Genomic DNA, 25,240 nt, shown 5'->3' on the forward strand with positions numbered 1-25,240 from the left:
TAGAGAAATTCCATATTCAATCATACTTCAGCACCCAAACAACTGGGTTCTTTCTAAGCAGGTGCTCTTAAGATAGTGTTACCAGGGTCCTCAAGTGTGACTAGTACATGTGCAGGATCCAAATCCCCCTAGATGCCGTGGCTAGAAGACAGAAACTTACAGACTGAATTTGTGGACCTAATGAAGACTGCGGTAGTACCAAGAAAACTACAAGGTTTGACCGAGTATCATCAAAGGAAAAGCAAGAACTATCAATGTCAGAAGTAGGTTTCGGCCCGGCGTGGTGGCGCACACTTGTAATCCCCGCGCTTGGGAGGTGGAGACAAGAGGATCGCACAGGTTCAAAACCAGCCTCACTGGCTTAAGAGACCCTGTTTCCAAATAAAAATATATAAAAATAGATCTGGGAGTGTAGCCCGGAGGTAGAAGGGTTTCCAGGAACCCCAGTACCATAAAAAAAAAAGTAGGTTTCAATTCTGTGCCCAAAGGATCCAGCATGTCTATTCACCTGCAGGTAGTACTGGCCAGAAGGCCTCACACAACATACGATCAGTCATTTTGCTGTGGTGACCAATGGCAAACCAGAAGACAGAATGCAACTGACCTCTCCCTGTTATCATTGGAACCCCATCTAGCTCAGCTTTTAGAACCATTATTTTGATGTAGCCTAAAATAAAGCTTGACACTCGATGCTATACTATGACTTACATGTTGTAGGAGGGATTTATGGCTTGATGCAATACATAGGAAATCACATGATTTACACAGATTGTAAAATACACTGGTTTAATATAGTATTCCTTTTACAAAAGGCAATGTTTGTTTGGTGTAAATCATCTAAAATTCTACTTGTCATGAATAAGTATATGTATACATTTGAATTTAAGTGTTAAAAATCAATAAGTTTTCATCAAGAGCCAATAAATATTGCATATTTGCAAATGAGGATTATATTTTCTCTAAGTATTTATTTGATAGAAACTGCGTGAGAAACATCAATACTTTTTCTTTGTTTGTATATACTTCTCTGTGACCTTGAACATCCAGCCAAGACTCCAATAACATCTCCAAGTTTAGCTTCTCCTTCTCTGGAAGCATCAGCATGCCACCTACCCTGACCAAAGACAAAATATGTGTACATGTGTATGTGTGTAGACAAAAGTTAGTTATCTAACAGCTACCAAGAAAAAGTCTTCAGGTAAGGCAATAATCAATTATTCATAGTGTTTTCAAGTATATTTCCAAATATAATATTATTTTATTGTTTATTCTTTTATTATTATTTTAATTATTATTATTTTTATTATTATTTTATTATTATCATTACAAAGGGCCTCACTAAGTAGCTGAGGCTGTCTGTAAACCGTGATCCTCCTGTCTCAGCCTCCTGAATGCTGGGATTATAACCATGAGCCACCACACTCGGCTTTTTTCTGTTTCTTATATGAATTATTTTCTCTTTCTTATTTTTATCTCCAGCCAGTGGAAAATTGTAAAATAATAATAATAATAAATGTGCAGGGAGGATTATTCTATATGGTTTTGTGGATCCACCTTTCTATTCTTTGAGATTGTCCTTGGTGTACTCAGGATCAATGCATTATGAAAGTGAAGTGATTCTTGCTTTCTCTTTTCAAGTTTCTAGCCAAAGGTAAAGAAAGCACGTCATGCTGTGACAGCTGAAACAGGCTGAATAACAAAGTGGCTGGAAGGTTTCACATGGGAGAAAGCCCAAGTACACCAGAATAGTGTCCATTAAGCTCGGTAGTGATGTTGGAGATTCATAAATTATGACATGCCAGGCATGGTGGCACATGCTTGTAATCCTAGCATTTGAGAGCTGAGACAAGAGGATCTGGCTATACAGCCAACCTCAGCTACTTAGTGAGGCCCTCTGCAACTCAGTGAGACCCTGTTTCAAAATAAAGAATAAAAAATGGGGCGGGAGGTGTAGCTCAGAGGTAGAATGTCCTTGGGTTCCATCCCCAGTACTGCAAAAAGACAGATATAACGCAAAGAGGGTGTGATTTCATTGACTTGGCATAATCCAGATCTCTGCCCTCCTCTCCATCTACCACTAGATTACAAAAGATTTCTAAAGTTAACAAATGATGTGTTTTCAATGAATAACAATATTATAGTAGTATTCAAGGAAAGAGCACAGACTTTACCAATCAATTTATTTGATATTATATTTCACCTATATCCTCAAATTATATGAATGATTTAGAAAAAAGATAAGTTTCCTAAGAATGAAACATGTGGGCTTTGAATAAATATAATACACAAATATTTAAAATATCAAACACTCTCCCCACAATCACAATGCTTAAGTGTTCAAAGATGCAGCATACATTTATGAATTTGATTTGTGTAATAATTTCCCCTCTTATTCTTTCTCATTATACTTAAAATGTAAATGTCATGTTATATAAATAACTATACAGTAATAATGTGTGTAAGTCTTAAAAGGCTCTCAATCCATTTAAAAAATAAATGCCAAAGTAGAAGATGGAACATTTGGATGTATTTTACTAAAGTTGCTGCCTGAATTACACAAAAGGCCAATTTGTTGTTTGTGCTTCATGATAGGACTTGTATATCTTCCTACTAATGTGAATTTCAAGCTTCTTATCAAATTTCAAATTCCTTGGTTTTTTTGTTGTTGGGTTATTTCCGTTTGTTTGTTTATTTGTTTTTTCAGTATTAGGGATGGAAGCCAAGGAGTATTCTACTTCTGAGCTATACTCCCAGCCCTATTTTTTATTATTTTGAAACAGGGTCTCACTGAGTTGCAAAGGGCCTTATTAAGTAGTAGCTGGGGCTATCCGTGCACCACAATCCTCCTGTCTCAGCCTCCCAAATGCTGGGATTACAGGCATGAGCCACCACGCCTGGCTCCTCCTTGTTCTTATTGATTTAGGGTAGGGTCACATATATGTGGTCATGAAAGGAACTAAAAGAAAAACAATTTCAGTGGTATAAGATAAAAGGAACAAGACTTTATTCAGAAAGCATTTTCTTCTTAAAATGAAGCAAGAAATTAAAATAAAGGTGATAGGTTGGGTCCCTCTTTTCCCCCACAGGACTCCGCAGTGAGGACAGGAGGGGCAACCCTGGAAGCCAGAAGTGGAGATATCACGAGACTCATGAGTCTCCACATGGCAAGGCAGACTCAGACATCCGAGGCCGACTCCAGATGCCATGAGACTCCAGATGTTGCCATGCCACTAGCTCTACCCCAAGATAAATACCCTCACTTCCTCTCTGGCATGACTGCTGACCGGGTGACTCTGCTGCATGCTCATTGGTCCCCATGGTTGGCAGACCTTGCTCAAAGGTGCTAGTTTTAATTAAAGAAGGCTTTAATAACGTGGCTGGTGTTTGCCTCCTTCATGAGCCCCAACTCAATTTCAACATTACAAAACATACTGCCCAACATTTGAAGTAAAATTCCTAATTTTTGCTTTGAATTTAAAATTTTTTTAGATGAAAAGAGTGCTGCAGGCCCCTAAAGTAAAGTGTTTAGGTAGGTAGCACAAGAATCCTTAAAATGTATAATCAAAGAAAGAGAACCAATAGGGTAGCTGCATGCCGGAAATGTCAAAGTCATTTAGTATCATTTTATTCTTGTTCACACTGTACCTGTTTTAGTAAAATAAGAGATTTTGTGCACAGTTGTGTGTCACTATGACTGGATATATTCTGAGAAATTAGTTGTTAGGCAATTTCATGATTGTATGGACATCATAGCATGAGTTTACATAGACTTGGATGGTATAGTCCTCGACCCACCCAGGATGATTTATACTCTTATAGAATTGCCATCAGATACTATTAATTGAAATGTCTATATGTGCAGAACATGACTATTCAAAATATTTTTATATTTTGAGACTGTTTCTTATTTCTACTGTCCTTATCATGCTTTCTCTGAGTAATCCCAGGTATTGCAATAAACTTCTTTAGAAAAATTTTAGTTGTTTAATCTTATCTCTTACTCTGATATTTTATTGATTTTTGGTATTTTAAGGTTAAATTTAACATTTAGAGCTAACTTAGTAATTTTCCTTAAAGGTATCAAAATACATCTTTCCAAATGTGCAAAATATGCCACTGGAAGAAATTGAAAATAATTTTAATAGTTCAAATGAAAGATAACAGGCATTTAAAATATTTTATATCCATAATTAAAATGTACATATGGCTTTGTAACAAAAATTTTGGTTAAAAGTTAAAGAGGCTGAGACAGGAGGATCACAGGTTTGTGGCTACCCTCAGCTACTTAGGCTCTCCACAACTTAGTGAGACCCTCTATCGAAATAAAGGATAAAAAAAGCCGGGCGATGTGGCACACACTTGTAATCCCAGCATTTGGGAGTCAGAGACCAGAGGATCGTAGTTCGTGGACAGCCTCAGCCACTAAGTGAGGCCCTTCACAACTCAGTGAGACCATTTCAAAAAATAAAAAGAACTGGGGGTGTACATCAGAGGTAGAATGCCCCTGGGTTCCATCCCCAATAAAGCTAAATAAATAAATAAACAAACAGATAAATAAATAAATAAATAAATATAGGATAAAAAATAGGGCTGGAGGGATAGCTCAGAAGTAGAATGCCCTTGGGTTCAATCTCCAATACCACACAAAAAAAGTTAATTAGAAATGATAAAGATAGCTGTCATTTTTAAAAGAACATCAATTATTGTTAACCATCAATTAGCCAACAATTCTGAATCTTGAAGAATAAAACACATACTTACTGAAATATTATCAAGCGGCTCTGACATTGTAGACAGCACTATTTTAAGTGCTTGAATAAATAAAATGCTAAAATATTGTTTAGGCTTAGAGAAATTTTAAACAAAAAATTTTGGGAGCCTATCTGGTTATCCCACTCATTATAGTTGAGCTATATGTCTTTGGAAGAAATGTTGGTTAAAATAGTAAAAGGTATTAGACTGGGCTTAAATGGTTTTATTTAGAAGTTTTGTAAATGCTGTAGGCTGAGACCAATCACTGTTGATTTTAAATAAATGAGAAATAAAACATTTTTTAAGTCTCGTTTTGGCCCCTATACTCCCCCCAAAACCTTCAATTGCTTACTCTCAGTAATAGATGAACTTTAATGAGTCTAGTAATTCTGTTTGTCTTTCTTTGCCAGAGATGGTAGACTGAAACTTTATCCTTCCTTGTAAAGAGATTTTGTACTTGTATTTCCCATTCAGTGCCATTTGAGCTGAGTTATTATGAATACATTTTCTTTACTAATAGATATCTCAGCTTATTTGAGAGCAGAAATGCCATACATTATGCAACCTCTGCTCTTGGACCTATGAAGACCTATGCTCTTCATTGTAAATAACAATGAAGATATGTGGTCAAGGAGTGGGAATGCGCTGGAGTGCTAGACTGTTCTTCTGCTCAGGAGAACCCACTGCAAAATTTCACGGGGCCATCTTGATGGAAGCCTGCTCTCTGGCAAGGTTTCTTGGTTTTTTTTTTTTTTTTTTTTTTAACAGTTCTGGGGAATAGTTGTAATTCTCTACATTTTTAGTTAGAGAAAACTGACTCAGTATACTCATGATTGGGTCACAGGTGGGATTGTGTCCATATACAACCCAAACTTCTTAAAAATCCATATCAACTTAGGTGTAATGGCACACACCTGTAATCGAAGCTACTTAGGGGCCGGAGGCAGAAGGATCACAAGTCAAGGCCAGTCTGGGTAACTTTCTGAGACCTTGTCTCAAAATTTTTAAAAAGTGGGAGGAGATGATGATGTAGCTCAGTGTTAGAACTCTTACCTAGCATGTTCGAGACTGTAGGTATGATCCCTGGCACTGCAAAGAAAAAAGCAACAGAAACAAAACAATGCTAAAAGATCAGGATGGAAAAAAGCCTTTTGCACGTATTTTGAGTAAAGAAGACTTGAGACATATTTTTCTCACTCTTGTATATTGAAGTAAAATATAAGATTATTTTTAATATTTGACTTTACTTCAGAAGATATAAGAAAATGTACCTGTGTATAAACATAAACCAAAGACTACAACAATGCATTTTTAATCATTTTGGGGGAAAATTATTTTGCTCATAATAGCTTATCATGATTTGGGCACTTTGTTGAAGCTTAAGGAACTGCTCATGCCAATTCCAATTTGCTTAGTTCATTTACTTTGCACCTAAGTTGTAAATTAATCATTGCTAGTAACATCAATTTAGTTGTAATTAATCATAGAGGGAGGAGAAAAGCAGTCACATTGGAGCCAGCCACGCTAACTGCCTTATCTGATTGCTCATGTGTAATTTTCTAGCACTTTGATGAATATACAAGTCAAGAAATACTTGAAAAATAACAAATAAAAATAAAAAATAAGCAGAAAAAAGAGTTTGCTACCTTCTTGTGGCATTAATAATGTCTTTTGGTATGTGAGTATGTCTCCATTACACCCTTTGTGTCCCTCCCTGACCATTGACAAGCTGGTCTAGTATTCCAAGCAAAAAACAAAAGGAATGATTGAACCCAGGGGCATTATACTTCTGAGCTATACCCCCAGCACTTTTCTTTATTCTTTATTTTGAAACAAGATCTCACTGAGTTGCAAAGAGCCTAAGTAGAAGCTAAGGCTGTCCTTGAACCACAATCCTCCTGTTTTATCCTCCCAAATGCTATGACTGCAAGCCTGTGCCACCATGCCCAGCTCTCCAAATGCTTTTCTTATTTATTTTTTATTGGTGCATTGTATTTATACATCATAATGAAGCAAAAAAAAAAACTTGTGTAGACATAAATACACATATCACCCAGCCAGCCCCTTCCCAGTCCCATCCTCTCTCCCTCCCCATCCCTCCTTCCCATGCTTGGCTTAGTGGTTGACTATGATATGAATAAGTACATCATGTGTTTCCCTTTCCCCTCCTCCCATCCCCACAGTTAGGTTGCCTTATTTGCTCCTCTATAGGATCTCCTTTTTCACCTGGAGTTCCTCCTATGACCCCTTTCACCTTAGCTTTCACATATTAAGAAAAACATCTGGTTCCTTACTTTTGGGGACTAACTAATCTTGCTTAGCATTAGAGATTCCCCCTTCATTCTCAGAAGGACCTTTAGCATTGCCAAGGCTTCTGGCCATCACCATTGCCCTGAACAAGTTGCTTTAAGCTACTAAACTATTAGTCACTCAGAGTAATCATTGTGATCATGCATACTAAACTTTAGATGCACCGACTTGTAGTCCCTGAATTGGAGGAGAAGTCAACATGAGGACTCTTAGTCTCCCTTGCTACAATAAAGGCCAAGATTGCTACAGATAGCTAAATCAGATTTCCTGCCTCCGAGCAGCAGAATGCTCATGAAAAACAAATAACACCATTTAGAAACAAAATGACTCCCAGCATTGAAATGGAGTTTTATAAATGAACGGCATCAAATCATCAAAAGAAAAAAAGAAACACAATCTCTAAATGAGATAATATTATTTATTTTATTCTTTATTTTTCTTTTAGATATGCATAAAAACATGTCAGACTACTATGAAAAAATTAAGGATCTGAAGATTTTTATAAAACTTTATTGTGTTGTCCCATTAAATTTTACATGTTTGCCTCATTTTAGCTTTTGAAATTTGTGTGTGTTTGTGTGTGTGTGTGTGTGTGTGTGTGTGTGTGTGTGTGTGTGTATGTGTGTGTGTTACTGGGGATTGAACCCAGGAGCATTCTACCTCTGAGATGCATTCCTAGCTTTATGTTATTTTTTAATTTGGAAACAGTATCTCACTAAGATGCTGAGACTGTCTATGAACCTGTGGTCCTCCTATCTGAGCCTCCCAAGTATTAGAATTATAGATGTGGGCCACCACACCTGGCTTAGTTTTTTTATATTCTTAACAATCTATGATTGGCTATTTGGCTTCTACATTAAAAATTGTATTTTGTGTTATATAAGGTTTTCTAGATTCCATATCCAAACATAAACTTTTAAAGTAAATTTTCACAAGTTTACCAAGAAATTCCCTACAATCAAAATATAAAACTATATACATTGATTTTTATTTATTCATTGTATTTAATAATCTACAATTAATCTGTAAAATTTCAACCTAGTTCATTATTTGAAAAAATAAAAATAAGCTAGAGTGCAACTCAGTGGTACAGTGGTTACTTAGCATGCCCAGTGTACTGGGTTCAATTGCCAGTACTACACACATACACAGAGGGGGGGGGGAGACTGGTCATTTCTTAAGAGTAATGGGTTATATTCTTTCTTAATTTGCATTCATTTATAAATAATAATCAAAGTATTAAATATGGCCAGGAAGACAAATTAATCTCTTTTCAACATAACTGAAAGCCAGTTTGAGGAGAGGAAGAGGAAGGAAGAGGGAGAAGAAGAAGAAATCTATTCTTCCCTTTCATTTACCAAACTGTAAAAAAGAAAGAAAGAAAGAAGTATCTTGGTTATAACTACAAAAGAATGCCATGTTTTATTGCTGTTATTTCCCTCTGACCAAAAAAAAAAAAAAAAAAAAAAAAAAACTATCCCTCTTCCTATTCATTTCAGAAGTTTATTTGCTGTCCCCCCATTCATGGTCTTTCAGACAAGAGATCACCTTGACTATCAAACTGCCTCTGCTCCAAAGGCCAGGAAATGGTCACAGCAGCATTCTGACTACTGGACTTCCAAAGTATAGTAACAGTGATGTACTAAGAAACTCACAGCCTTGTCTACCCTTCTTAACTCCTACCCACAACTCTCCTGGAGAAGAAACAGCCATTTTAAAGCCCTAGTACTAGAAAAAAAAAATCTTGACTAATTCTTTGAAAAAAGTCCTTTTTGAAATGGAAGGTGGTAAGAATTCAGTTTGCAGAAAGCCATTTTGAGAAGGGACCAAGCTAGCCTTTATATGGGGAAAGAAACTGAGCTTAAGCGAGAGAGATAGTATTACCAGGTTTTTTGGTTCCTGGCATTTTGTTTCCAGATGCACCACCCTCAGAGGCCAAACATTGTTTACTCCGATTGTATTCAAGGAAATTTCTTGCAGCTCGCCCCCCTCCCGACCCTCACCCCATCACTAAGGACAAGTCCTTGACACTCCACAGGGCTGCTGTTCTCCAAGTCACTTTCTTGGGGGCAACACAGCAGGGTCCCCCAAGCACAGTCATGTCTTAGTCTTCAGATGAAATCTCTGCCTCTCTTGTCTCTTTGTCTTCACTCTCTCCTCAAGTGTACTAACTTCTCTCCTATATTAGTGTACCCTAGCATAAGCCCTTCCTTATTTTACCCTTTCTTTAAAAAAAAAAAAATGGAAGAGAACTGATTCTAGGCTATTTCTGCTTTGACCCTGCAACTCAACCATACTAGTGTAAGGAAAGCAAAATTCAAATACCTTTATTTTCCTTTAGAATTGACAAGAGAAAAAAACACAAATAAAACATAATATGGATTAATATACTAACAAACTATATTGCCTTAATAGTTTAAGTGTATGTGAACTATTTGCAAATGAAAAAATATTGACTAAGGGAAAAGATTATTGAAAATAATAAATGGCAGTTTTCACTGCATCATTACCAGAGCCAAGTCTGATGAATAAGGTAGTGTTCAAGATGGGTAATTCAGTTCGAGGTCCAAAATGAGCTGTAACTCTAAAGTAATTAAATTGACATTATTAATGACTTGCAAGCTGGCTCCTAAATCAATTCCAAACCATAGAAATAATTGCATAGCTACCCAAAACTACAATGATCAACAACTTTTACTTGCACAAAAATTGCTAGTGATGTGTGTCTTTACTTTTCAATAATTATATGTATCACAGCTCAACAAATATTTGTTAAATTTCTTGGGTTCAAAACTACCCTAGGTGCAAGGTTTTCTTTAGAGAATAATGCAAGCAAACCAAAAAATGCTTGCCCTCATGAAACTTACATTTTCAGAGATGGAAACATTGATAAAGAAAATAAAAATGAATTATATATCAGGAGGCATGGTAATAAATGCTATGGATAAAATATTTTATAGCAAGAAACAAGGTCAGAAGACCAGGGACAGATGATGGACTTTTAAGTAGGGTGATCAGAAGATGTCTGGCCAGGAAATATTAGAACAAAGACATGAAAGAGTAACCTTTCATGATCTAAAACATGAAGGAAAAGTGCTTTAGTCAAACATCACTACGAATGAGCATATGGCATTGTTAGAGCAGCAAAAAGGCCAAGCAGTAGGGATGGAGAGGGTGAAGAAGGAAGTATCGAGAAATTTCTTCCTCAACCAGGTTTGGAAGCCAGCAGATCAGGGACAGAAGTTCTTGAAGCCCACGGTAAGGATCTGGGGGTTTAGTCTAGTGAGATGAGACACCTTAGTAGGGTTTGGTGTGATCTGATAGATGCTTTCATAGGATCACTGTGGCTGTTGTGTTGAAAAAAAAATGTGAAAGGCAGAAGCAGACAGTGCAATAATGTAAGGGAAGGACAAGAGTGCATCAGACCAACAGATGAGCAGGAATGTGATGAAATCCAGGATGAAACTAGAAGGCAGAGCTCCATGGAATTCACTGCCAGACTGAACAACATGCTCTATCTAGCAGGGGATGGGAATACAGCCTGAGCAGGTCTGGCCAGTCCCTTCCTACCCCGGGAGAGTGTGTCCCCAGCACCTTCTACAGTTACTTACAAGTTCTTAGAGCAAGATGGGAAGACAGGGTGTGAGAACAAGGTCCATTCAAGGCACTTGGAGAACTGACCTTCAAGAGGGTGAGTGTCCCAAAGGCACATTTATTTATTGTCAAGATGGATCACCTTTCTGACACATTGATGTGTACCATCAACCAGGGAAGCTCATCCAAATTTTAGTATCTAGAGTTTTTATTGGGATTTTATTACATAGACATGATTGATTGAATCATTTGCCATTAGTTCAATTTCCACTCCTTTCTACTCCTTGGAGGTCTGGCTAATAGCATCTGACTTAAAGTCCAAATCCTTTAATCACATGGTAAATCTTTCCAAAATTGCCAGATCCCATCCTGAAACTATCTATAGGCCCATGTGAGTCACTTCATTAGCATTAAGTCAAGTGTTGTTCCTGGAACTCAACGTAAATAACAAAGACTTCCCTATCACTCTGGATATTCAAAGGGCTTAAATCTCTCTGACACCATAGACCAAGACCAGACAAACTATATTATACAATACATTCCTTGACTAAGTTCCCTGTAAATACATAATTTTTATTTTATTTATTTTATTTATTTTATTTTTATTTATTTTATTAATTTATTTTATTTTATTTTATTTTATTTTTTGGTGGTACTGGGGTTCCTGGAAGCCCTTCTACCTCCAGGCTACACTCCCAGACCTGTTTTATACTTTTTTATTTTTGGAAACAGGGTCTATTAAGCCAGCTCGCTGGCTTCGAACCTGTGCGATCTTCCTGTCTCAGCCTCCCAAGCACGGGGATTACAAGCGTGCGCCACCACGCCCAGCATAAATACATAATTCTTAAAACAGTCTTCAACTTATTTTAACATCTTATTGGATCCCCCATTAATTAATGATTATAGTAAATACTAGCCATGTAGTCATTATATAGTTGCATGAATTTAATGATTGTACCTTTTTGAAATTTAAACTTGAATAACAATATCAAATGAGATAGCTAACAAAGTAAATCAAGAAAAAAGATGGCTCAATGAATGACTTTTAAGTTTATGCCAAGGTTTAAAAACCATAAAACAAATTTATCACTGAATCTAACTCTCATGTACAAATCCAATGTACCAATTAAAAAAAGAGAGAGACAGAGACCAAAAGAATTAGAAAAAACTCAAGAATAACCAGTGACCCAAAAGAAAATGAGAAGCATGGTTTCCCAGGAATCCAAGTGAAGAATTTAGTTCAAGGAGAAGAAATCATCCATGTCAAATGCTGCTGATAAGTCGAGTTAAATGAAGATTCAAGCCGGGCGTGGTGGTGCACTCTTGTAATCCCAGAGCTTGGCAGGATGAGACGTAGGATTGCACAGGTTCAAAGCCAGCCTCAGCCACTTAGTGAGGCTCTCAGCAACTTAGTGAGACCCTGTTTCCAAATAAAATATAAAGTAGGTATGGGAGTGTAGCCCAGAGGCTACATATAAAGGTCATATATTGTATGACTTCATGAAATATCCAAAAAAGTAAGTGCATAGATACAAAACATAGATTAGCCGGGCACAGTGGTGCACGCTTGAAATCCCAGCATTTGGGAGGCAGAGATAGGAGGATCCTGGTTCACAGCCAGCCTCAGCTACTTAGGGAGACACTTCGGAACTCAGTGAGACCCTGTTTCAAAATAAAAAGTGGGGAGTCATTTCAATAAGCAGGCTCTCAAGTTTCCTTTGAGGCTGATAAAATGTTTTTAGAACTAGATGGAGGTAGTGGTTAAACAAAATTCTGAATATACTAAATGCCACCAAATTATTCACTTAAAATAGTTAATTTTAGCTGAGCATGGTGGCACATACTTGTAATCGGAGTACTTGGGAGGCTGAGACAGGAGGATTGCAGGTTTGCAGCCAGCCTCCGAAACTTAGTGAGGTCCTCCACAACATGGTGAGACCCTATTCCAAAATTAAGAATAAAAAGTGGGCTGGGGGTATAGCTCAGAGGTAGAATGCCCCTGGATTCAATCTTTAGTGCTGCAAAAAAAATAAAATATAATTTTATGTAGTGTAATTTTCATCTCCATTAAAAAGAAAAAGAGAAAAAATGGACAGAGAGAAGTTGAAGTGGGTAAGTACAAACAATTCTATAAAAAATTTACTATAAAAAAGAAAAATTTAAAGGACGATAGAAGGGAGAAGAGTCTAATGAAAGTTTCATTTTTTCTTAATGGTAGCAGTCAGTCTGTATGCTGGAAATGATCCCATAGGAGGGGAAAAAAATGAATGAGGCACAAGAAAAAGAGAAGTCAGAAGAGTCATTCTGTTTCCATACATCTTGCATTCATTAAAATGCCAAAAAAAAAAAAAAGAAAAGAAGACTGCCTTTCACAATCCACTTATGTGATACTAAACCACTCACTGCTGGTGTCTAATCCTAGCCCTGCCACTATCTTGTTCCGTGTCTTCGTGCAGTTTCCCAAATCCTCAAACATTTAAAGAGCTGAGAGGATCACTAAGTCTCCTCTCAGTGCCATGATTCTCTGATACTCACTGATTTATTTTGAGACCTAAGAATAACTTTATGTAGTCTACTCGCTCCACGTTCATATCATTGGATCTGCTTAAACTTCCTTTAGAAAATTTCAAAGCTGTACTGATTTACAGCAGATTAAGTGAAGGGAACACACAGGATGAGCAAAGAACTTAAGACAAACTAGATGCAATCAGAGACATCTGGCTGGATTTACCACCACGACTTAAAAACATCTGGGCGATGTTAGTTCGCCAGTTCTGGAAATCATACATTCCTCAATCTGACGTTACTTTGGATGAGCAACTTGTATCCATAAACTGCAGATGCCTTTTTTTGGCAAGAAAACCTGATAAGCACAGAAAAAAAAAATCACAAAAGAAAACAAAAGCCAGAGTATTTCTTGCATGCAATGATGAAATCTCTCAATTAAAAAAAAAAAAAGCTGGCATCTAAATATAGTGTGGCTTTTATTTATAGACTATAGGTATTTGATAACCCAGTGATTCATCAAAATCAATGTACCCAAACAAAAATCCATCACATTTCCCAAAATTGTGGTCCAGATGATTCACCCATCTTCACTCTTTGACTCACTAGGAGGCAGGCTCAAAACTTAGAATCTGAGTCATCCTACGTGGAGTCATTTGTCAGAGGCTATGGATTTTCATACGCACAACTTCTGCCTGGAGCACTTCTCGTTGAGTTGTTCCTGCTTCCTCCCCTCAGAGATCCATGTCATCCCCAGCTCAGGTTTGCAAGCCTTTGCTGACCATCTATCTGCCCCACACTTCAATTCATCCCACTTTGCTAATGAATCCTCTCAGTTGCAAAGCTGACCTTTTCAAGCCTAGGCTCAGAACACCGCGATATCGGCCTCCAATGGGATCCAGATCCCAGGCCAAATTGAGCCACCGTGCCTGGAGCTGAAAGATGAGGCTTCTTGAAAGCAGCCTGATCCTTATTTCTAGTACAGCGGGATGAACACCATAACCTCCTGTCAAATGAGACTACTCACATCCCAGCATAATTATGATAATAGTTCTCAAAGCATATTCCTGTCTTTTTCATCCTTCAGTGTAATTACCTATTGAGACAGAAGCTTCCATAATCAGGGAGACGATGAGGATTACTCCAGCTGAAATATAAAGAGAAAGAGTCACTGCTCATTTTTCACTCTAGACTTGGGCTGAGGAAAAGAAACAGCATGTGAGGACCTCAGAAGGTGGTGTCTGGTGGGCCCTGACCTGGGCATACAGCAGCCAGCACCACGTCACGATCCCCACTACACACAAGGTCAATAAACCTGTGAGCCCTCTTAGGAAAAGGACCATATGTAGATGGAAAGAAGAAGTGAAGGCCCCTCAGCAGGAAGGCAAGACCAACAAATGACAATTCTAGAAACAAAATGTAGCAACATTGTGGGGCTTATTTGTTTGTTTGCAGAGCTGGGGGTTGAACCTATTGGCATTCTACCTCTGAGCTACACCCTCAGCCCTATATTTTATTCTTTCTACTCTGAGCTACAACCCAGCCCTATTTTTTATTCTTTATTTGAAAACAGGAGCTCACTAAGTTGCAGAGGGCCCCACTAAGTTGCTGAGGCTGGCCTCAAACCTGTGATTTTCCTGTCTCAACCTCCCAAATACTGGGGCCACAAGCATGCACCACCATGCCCAGCTACATTGCCTTTAAGAAAGTTGGTTTTATCACTATAGGGTTTGTGGTTTTACTTTCTTAAACCTGCTCTACAAAAGCTTCAGTAAATTACAGAAAGGTAATGGATGCTTTGGGAGCATTTTGGGTTTTTTTTTTTTTAATAGCATTTGAGGAGGTGCCAAAGCAGTAGAAATACTGCTGCACATAAAGTCAATGATATTCTCTTCAGACAACCATATGCTTTGGCTACTGGAATTTGTCCTTGAAAGAAAGAAATTGGCAGACTTCTATAAGGTCATGTTTGACGCTAATATTGTTAGGTAATGTGTTTCGTTGTTTAGCATTGCTTTGCATGTTAGTTATAAAAATTACCTCTTCTGAATGAAATGCTAACAATTGATAGAAACTAATTATGTGAAACAAAAAATAGCTAATGCCATTTTGCACTGGTTAAAAGTCCTTAATTGCTCATATGTAGATAAAATAAACTGGGGAATGAGAGGTGATACAACCACTCAAGAGACAAAAAAGAAAATGTTAGCATTCATAAAATACTAATTTAAACATCTTAGCACTTAGTCAAATTGATGTTAATATTCTTAAAATAGCAAAAGAGAACACATGTAAACTACAAAGGTCAATGACATTAAACAAGTAGGTATTAGCACTATTGGCCTGTTCTAGTAATTCAAGGCAATTGAGCTCATCCAAGCTTTTAAAATTTTAAAATAAAAAACATTATGAGGCCTAAATGGTGTTCCTAACACAGAATATCAACATAATACTTATTGGGTGAGATGTTTAATATATATATATATATGGTACTGGGGTTCCTGGAAGCCCTTCTACCTCCGGGCTACACTCCCAGACCTATTTTTATATTTTTTTATTTGGAAACAAGGTCTCTTAAACCAGCGCGGCTGGCTCCGAACCAGCGCAATCCTCCTGTCTCCGCCTCCCAAGGGCGGGGATTACAAGCGTGCGCCACCACTCCCGGCTAATATATTTAATTTTAAAGAAGATCTAAAACCAGGCGTGGTGGTGCACGACTGTAATCCCAGTACTGAGGAGGCTAAGACAGGAGGATCGCATGTTGGTAGGCAGTCTCAGCTACTTAGTGAAGCCCTCTGCAACTGAGACCCAGTTTTAAAGTAAAAAATAAAATAGGGCCAGGTGTGTAGCTCAGAGGTAGAATGTCCCTGGCTTCAATCCCTAGTACGACAAAAACAAGGACGGGGAGGAGGAGGAGGAGGAGGAGGAGGAGGAGGAGGAGGAGGAGGAGGAGGAGGAGGAGGAGGAGTTCTGAGAATTATCTAGATAAGTGTGATCTGACCCATTTGAAAAAGGACAAAGTTGAGAGCAAGGTGAAGAGCTATAGCTGGATGCAGTTATATACACACAGTTATATACACACCTATAAGCCCAGCTACTCAGAAGGCTGAGGCAGGAGAATTGCATGTCTGAGGACAGCCTTGGGAACTTAACAAAACCCTATCTCAAATTAAATTAAAAAGGGCTGGGTAGGTAATCAGTGGTAGGGCACTTGCCTAGAATGAGTGAGGCCATGAGGACAATCCCCAGCATCACAAAACAAACAAAGAGGAACTGTAAATCTCTCTGAAGTGGCGAAGTTCCTGGGCCCTAAGATGTAATGTGAACACAGGCCCCTGATTCAGTCCTGGGCTTGAATTACTGGATTTGCTTTTGTAGAAGAACCAAATTAATCAAATAGTTCTTTCTTTTTACATTTGAGAGAGATGTTTTTTCCAAAGATTTTTATTTTCAATGTAATCTGGTAAATAATAAAATATCAGCAAGAATTACCGAGCACATCACAGTAGCTGACAGCTAACATGACAGGCAACATCATTCAGGATCATTTGGTAGTGCTTTTTCTCCTTTTCTCCTTAGTTGGAAATTGTGGTGGTAAGATGGATAAGGTCATTTACAGATGGTGACATGTGGTATCCATTAGCAAATGCCAGGTCGTATTTAAAGCAGGCTGAGAGCGGCACAGACGGGGACAGAATGTGCCTAACTCCTCGAGTCTCAGCCTCCTCCACTACAGGTTTCCACCCGTTGGCTCTACTAGGCAAATTACATCTCACCTCTCTATCTCCATAAAGGTAACTGTAACTTAAGAGTTTATGAAAATGGGAGTCGAGAAAGTGAAAGAAAAGTTCATTCTGCAAAGGGGAGGTTTGTGAAATACTGACTCATTCAAAGAGGTGCTCCGCGGGTCCACTTCTGGACAATTCCATTAGGGCAGCTCAGGTTTTGTTCTGTATTATTTTGATTGTTTTTTTTTTTTCTTTCTTTCTTTCCACTTTATATCTCAGAACTGAAGCTGGGTGTGGCGGTGCATGCTTGTAATCCCAGTACTTGGGAGGCTGAGACAGGAAGATTACAGGTTCAAAGCCATCTTCATCTACTTAGTGACATCCTCCCCAATTTAGTGAGAGACTATTTCAAAATAAAAAATTAAAAATAGGGCTGGGGATGTAACACAGAGGTAGAATGCTCCTGGTTTCAATCCCCAGTACCACATAAAAATAAAAAAAATCTCAGAACTAGCCAGGCCCGGTGGTGCATGCATGTAATCCGAGTACTTATAAGGCTGAAACAGGAGGCTCTTAGGCTCGAGAACTGTCTCAGCTGGTGGTGTAGCTTGGAGCTAGAATGCCCCCAGGTTCAGTCCCCAGTACCATACACACACATTCACACACATTCATTCTTCCTCTCTCTCTCCCTCTTTCTCAGAACTAGATCGGATTCTTTTCTTTTTAACTGGGTTCTCCAGGGGTATCATCTATTTTTCCAGTCAAGATGCACTGATGACGGCATGCAGACATCAGGGCCTCAGCATGACAGCCGTTCTCTCATAGGCTGCAGTGCAGGGCATTGGTTCTAACTTCCAGGAGAAAACTTTCCTGTACTTCCTCACGGGCCTTTGAAACTATTCATAAACTTTATCCCAATGTTTTCACTTCTAAGAATTTCTTTAAAAAGAAATAAGACATATAAGCTGGGTGTGGTGGTACACACTTGTAATCCCAGTACTTGGGAGGCTGAGACAGGAGGATCATGGCTCGAGGCCTGCCTCAGCTACTTAGTGAAGCCTCTCCAACTTAGTGAGACCCTGTTTCAAAATAAAGAATAAAAACAATAAGGCTGGGGGTGGAGCTCAGAAGTAGTATGCCCCGGATTCCATCGCCAATACTGCAAGGAAAGAAAAAGAAAAAGAAAGAGAAAGAATAAAAGAAACGAAGGAAGGAAGGAAGGAGACATATGCACACTGATTTCTATAAAGTCCTTGTCATAGTAATTTACAATTGGAAACAATGATATATCTTTATGATGGAGTAAAACGCAGCCTTTAAACAAGTTATATGTATCTGGATGGAAAGAGGACACAAGATATTCTCCAGAAAGTTAATAGCTCTAGATGAATGGTAAAACTATGAATAGTTTTCCAAATGTCTCAAAATAAACATGTGTTATTTTTGTAATTCACATATGGGCAATATTTTTTTAAATCTTTAGAGAATGTATATTGAAATAAATAATGTTCAAGATATTTTTTATGGAAAGAGGTAGATACTAAACAGTATATATAAATTAATACTATTTAATAAAATATGTATGTTTTAATATAAAGAGAATAAAAACTGAAAAGAAATAGTAAAATGTAATGAGTTGGCTAAAAAAATTGATAATTTTGATTATATTTTCAATATTTTCATAAAATTTTAGAATTTTTATATTCATTATTCTTTCCAGTTTTATTAATGTTGAAAAGGCAAGTGTAAAATTATATATATTATAGTGTAAAATATAATGTTTGGGTATATATACATCATGAAATGATTATATTAAGCTGATTTTCATATCTATCACTTCACATATTCATCATTTTTGGGTTGAGAACAAACATGTAGACTCTAAATCTCTTAAAAATGTTTGCGAGCACAACATATTATTATTGTTAACTTTTGTTACCATGCTCTACAAAAAACCTCCAGATTTTACTTATCCTATCTAACTGAAACCTTGTACCCTTCAAATACCTGATTTTTCTCCCAATTTCCCAACCTTGGCAACTATTCTATTACTCGATGCTTCCAATAATTTATCTTTCTTGGACTCCACATAGAAATGAGATAATTCAAGCCAGGCGTAGTGGCTCACGCTTGTGACCCCAGCATTCGGGAGGCTGAGATCAGAGGATTGCAGTTCGCAGACAGCCTCAGCTACTTAGTGATGCCCTCTGCAACTCAGTGAGACCCGGTTTCAAAATAAAGAATAAAAAATAGGGCAGGGGCTGTAGCTCAGAGGTCGAATGCCCCTGGGTTCTATCCCCAGACCCACAAAAAAAAAAAAAAAAAAAAAGAGAGAGATAATTCAGTGTTTGTCATTCTGTGCCTGGCTTATATAATTTAACATACTATCCTCCAGGATCATCCATATTGTCACAAAAGACAAAGTTTTACACCTTTTGAAGGCTGAACAGTATTATATTATCTATATTTTCTTTGTCCATTCATCAGATAAATGAACATCAGATTGATTCTATATATTGGTTATGTATATAAGTCCACAATGAACAAGGAGTCAATATCCCTTTGACATATTGATTTTGTTTCCTTTTGATATTAACCCTGTAGTGGAATTGCTGGGTCATATGGTACTTCTATTTTAGTCTTTTGAGAAATCTCTTGTTTTCATTTATATTCCCACCAACAATGTGCAAGGGTTCCCTGTTCCTCACATCTTTTCCAAAACTTATCTTTTTATATAATATTCATTTTAACAGGTGGGAGGTGATATCTCAGTGATTTTGATTTGCATTTCCTGATGATTATTGAGTTAAAGAGTACCTTTTATATTCTTATTAACCATTTGAATGTCTGCTTTTGAGAAATGTCTACTCAGGTCTTTTACCAATTTTTAGCCAAGTTTTTTGTTTTATTGTTATTGAATTATTTGTCTTCCTCATATCTATTAAGTTTTAACCCCTTTTGTCAGATATATAGCTTACAAGTATTTTCTCCCATTCTGTAGATTGTCTCTTCACTCTGTTTTTTCCTTTGCTGTGCAAAAGCAGTTTAATTTAATGTGATTCCACTTCTCTGCTTCTGTTTTTGTTGCCAGTGCTTTTGAGATCATATCTCAAGAAAATTGAACAGACCAATGTGAAGAAACTTTTATTCTATTTTCTTCTAGTAGCTTTACAGTTTCGTTCCTTATATTTCACTTATTTTTATGATGCTGAGGATTGAACTCAGGAGAATTCTAACTCCAAGCTACACCCGCAGCCCTTTTTATTTTTATTGTGAAATCACCAAGTTGTTGAGCATGTCTCAGTTTCTCAAGTACTGAAATTACAGGTGTGTACCGCCATATCCAGCTTCATTTTACTCTTGAATTCATCTGGAGTTGCTCTTTTAATAAAATGTGAGATAATGCTCCAAATGCTTTTTTTGTTTTGTTTTGGTTTGGTTTTTGCATTTGTATATCCAGTTTCCAAACACAGTTTATTGAAGAGAATGGACTTACCCAATTCTGTATTCTTGGCAAAATTGTTGAAGATCAGTTGACTAAATGCATGAATTTATTTTGGGGCTTTCTATTTTATTTCATTGGTCTGCATGTCATGTAAGTATAGCTATTGCTACTCACTTTTGGTTAATACTTGCATTGAATATTTTTCCAACCATTTACTTTTAACCTGTGTGAGTCCTCAGAATAAAAACAAGTCCCGTGTAAATAGCATATTGTTGGTTTTATTTATTCAATCAGTCACTCAGTCTTTTGATTAATTTAATTCATTTATGTTTAAAACAATTATTGGTAGGTAATGGCTTTTTGTAATTATATTTTAATGTATTTATTTTTATCATTTCTGTATTTTCTAGAGATTTTTTGTGGTTACCATGAAGTATACATAAAATATTTTTATGTCTATTTTAAACAGAATACATCTTTAACTGCAAAAACTTGACATTTTTATTTCTCCTGTATATATCATATAAACATTAACTATTGTAGCTATAGCTACTTTTAACCTTTTGTCTCTTTGTGTGTGTGTGTGTGTGTGTGTGTGTGTGTGTGTGTGTGTGTTCCCAGGGATGGGACCAGGGGCCTCTACCTCTGGGCTACACCCACAATCTATTTTATATTTTATTTTAAAACAGGGTCTCACTAAGTTGCTGAGAACCTCACTAAGTAGCTGAGGCTGGCTTTGAACCTGCATGATCCCGCTGTCTCAGCCTCCCAAGTACTGGGATTACAAGCATGCACCACCATGCCTGGCTGTCTCTTAGCTTTCATATTGTGGTTAAAAGTGATTCATCAGCCTAAGCAACTTAGTGAGGCTCTCTGCAACTTAGTGAGACTCTATTTCAAAATAAGGAATAAAATAGCAATGAGGATATAGCTCAGAAGTAGAATGCCCTTGGGTTCAATCCTCAGTACCACCAAAAAAAAAAAAAAAAAAAAAAAAAAAAATCAATTATACGCTACCATTAGAGTCTAGGTATTTTTAGTATTCTTCGTTGGCATTTTTTTCTTCCACACTTAAATATATCATTTCACTCTTTCGCAGTCTATGAGGTTTCTGCTGAAAAATCTGAATGTATATTTATGAGAATTCTTTTGTATATAATAAGTTGCTTTAGTCTTGACACTTTCAAAATCTCCCATTTTGGTTTTGACTTTTGAGAATTTGAATATATTGTGTCTCAGTGAAGATCTTAATAATTTCCTTCTCCAGACTTCAAAAGGTGGTTGTTGTTGTTGTTGTTGTTGTTGTTGTTGTTGTTTGTTTTGTTTTGCCGTACTAAGAATTCTTCCAGGGACATTCTACCTGAAACAGGATCTCTCTAAATTGTGGAGGGTCAAAGTAGCTGAGGCTGGCCACAAATCTGCGATACTCCTATCTCAGCCTTCCAAGTACTGGGATTATAAGCGTGTGCCACCACACATGTGGCTAAAAGTTTGTTGTTGTTTTTTTAACTAAACTTTCTGCCCTTTTTTCTATTCCTGCTTCCTCTTAAAACGTGCACAATATGTATGATGGTTCACTTTATGGTATCTCATTAAAGTTTTTTATTTCACCTTTTTTATTCTTCTTTTTGTTCCTCTGATTTGCATGATTTCAAATGTCCTGTCTTTGAGCTCAATAATTCTTTAACTTGATCAAGTTTACTTCTATAGCACCTATGGTTTCTTATTTCCTTCATTGTCTTTTTAGCTCCGAAATTACTGATTTTCATTCTTCCTTTCTATGGTTTTTATGTCTTTTTGTTGAACTTTTCATTTTTCTTGTGTATTGTTTTCCTGATTTGACTTTGTGATCCATCTTTGATCTCTTGTAGCTCACCGATATTTTTAAGTTGATGAAATATTTAATAAAACTAATATGCATATATAAAGAATACCAAATTGTACAAAAATTATTTTTAACATTCCTATTTTGTGTATTTCCAATGTGCTCTATTAACAATAGGTTTATACCTCTAAAGTGGCCAGCACCTAATATGGCCTCCAATGATTCTCACCTTTTGATATTTATCCTTTTGTTAAGCTCACTTCTAGAATAAATATAGCTATTCTATAAGACCAGTATTCCAGAAGTAACAGTATATGTGTTCTGGAACTAGGTAATAACTGGTTTAATGGATCATTCACTTAGGAAAAAGTAGTTATTGTATCATAAGAATACTAAAGCATCCCTGTATAAATAAATAAATAAATAAACAAAACTGTGGCACCCCCTTTGCCATAAGCCAGTATAGTAAGGCACCTTGGGAGTGAATTTTACTACCCAAGTTGTTTCAGTCAGCATTGTCACTGCTATAGTAAAATGTACCTGACCACACAACTTAGAGGGAGGAAGTCCATTTGTTCATAGCTCTGGAGATTTTAGGGGTTCAGTCCAATCAGGTTGGTTACATCTATGGATCTCAGGGCAAGACAGTGGGAGGCAGAGAGAATGAAAGAGCAACAGCATGCATGAGACTCTGCTCTCACATCATGAAGGACAGAAACAAGAGAAAGAGTAAGCAGAGGAAGGACCATGTATAATTCCTAAAGTCACATCCCCAGGTGACCCCTAAACTAAGTCCTACCTCCAGTATGGTTGCCTTGTTTCCGTGCTGTGGGGGGAGGCAATCTAAACTCAAACTACAACACAATCTCAATACAACTCTAAACCAGAACTCCCCCAACCAAGCCCAAACCAATTCCTGATGTATGCAGATAATAAATGTTACTATTGTCTTAAGATGAGAGGTTTGAAATAATTTCTATGTAGCAATAAACAACAAATACATATATATTTATCAATTTAAGAATCTTGAACAATGTCTATGATGCCTACTATGAAAGATAAAAATTAGTGAACTTTCACATCCCTCATTTCCAACCCTCTCCTTATTTTGCCAATTTGTAATAATTTTGTCATTTAGGGGAAGGGGATTTCATCTGTTAATGTTAAGAATTTAAATTATCTGCCTAAAACTCTCTCACTTTCCATCAACTTTAAGTGGCATCTCAATATACAATATGAGGGTTGTGCTAATTCTATCTGAATCTCCACGTTCTAAGAGACCTGAAAAAACATATATTTTGTGATAAAAATCAAATTAATTCTCTTTTCTTAGGTTTCTTCAACTTTCAAAATTATTCCACTTCTTAGTTGTATCACATTTGGCCATCCCTTTTCTTACAGTTTTGTACTTTTATCAGTATTTGCATAAGTCTTCCTCATTTTTTTCAGCAAGATCTTACAGCCTTTTGCAACACTTAAATGAGCACTATTCATTCTTCCTTGGGTCACTCTTGGAATCCATTGCATCTTTCGCTAGTTTGAACTTGTTTACAAAACTACTCAGCTAACACTGTGGCTTTTTTTTTTTTTTTGCTTTGTGCTCTCATGTTAACCCCGCCATTTATTTTAATTCACATCTTCTATCACTTGTTTTCTGTCCCCACATTTGTCTTGATTCTGCTGTCAATATATTCTCTAGATTGACGGCATAAGAGAAAACTTTCTGTGACTTTATATGAAATGTCTTTATTTATACCTTCATATTTGATCAAAATAGGTGTTAGGTAGATAATTCTAGATTCAGAAACCCTTTACTTAGAATTTTGAAGGTATTGTTAAAAAGAGAAATTTTATATTAGTTTGTTGAGTATCAGACTTTACATAACCTTTTTTCCTCTGTGGAGGTTGTCAGGGTCCAGCTTTAATGAAATTTCATGAAACAATGCGTAGGTTATTTGACTATACTGATATCCATAAAAATGGAAACTTTTGTTTTTCTCAGCTGTAGCTAATTGTTTTCCAACAATTTTGGCAGTTTTCTCCTGAATTTTCTTTTTTTCTATATTCTCTAATAATCTGGTTAAACCTGAATTTCTTCTCTAGGCCTCACCCTTCTTTTATTTTTCTCTCTCTCTCCTTTAATTTTTCAATGTGTCTGTTCTTTCAACTTTGTCTCCTACCATTTTTTTTGGGGGGGTCCTGGGGTTCCTGGAAACCCTTCTACCTCCTCTGGGCTACAATCCCAGACACCTATTTTTAAAATTTTTATTTGGAAACAGGGTTTCTTAAGCCAGCAAGGCTGGCTTCAAACCTGCACGATCCTCCTGTCTCCACCTCCCAAGCGCAGGGATTACAAGCGTGCACCACCACGCCCGGCCTCCTACCATTTTTATATATAGGTTTTTTTACTTTCATAAGCTTTGTTATAGTGTGTCACTAAATTAAACTAGGTGTGAAGATAATTGCATAGTAGTACAAGATAAGGCTTTATATTAAAAATCAACTTCAAATTGAATATTAAATCAATCTTCTCTGGCTATTCTCTACCTCAGAAAATCACTTTCTTGCTATCATGGGTCAAGTACCTTTCTTGGATGTAAAAAGATATGTAGATCAGAGACTATGTGTTAGGATCACATGCTATTGAACAAAACACAATAGAGATAATACCTAGGTTTCTCAAGTCCAAGAGGCTAGGATGGGAGAGACACTATGAACTATTTTTCTAGTCTTCTCTTTCCTGAGTCTAGTCTTCCCATTTTTCATTTACTTTTGAGAATTGTGAGAAAATAAAATAGAATTATCATTAGTTAAGTATGCAGAATAATTAAAATCCTTTTATTTCAACCTCCCCATTCAAGACCATTCTCTGTATCTTGCCTTTTATAGCCACAACCTAAATCTCTACTAAGCCAACAAATCTTGACATTTGAGTATTCAATATGTCTTAAGTGTTCCTATTATGGGAGCTAGAGATTCAGATAATGAACAGGGAAAAAATGCTTACCTTATGAAGTTTGCATTCTAGTGATAGAAACAGAAACTATGTAATAATAAATAAATATTTAAGATATTATGAGA

Source organism: Muscardinus avellanarius (assembly GCF_963383645.1).
Source record: "Muscardinus avellanarius genome assembly, chromosome: 7".
Lineage (NCBI taxonomy): Eukaryota > Metazoa > Chordata > Mammalia > Rodentia > Gliridae > Muscardinus > Muscardinus avellanarius.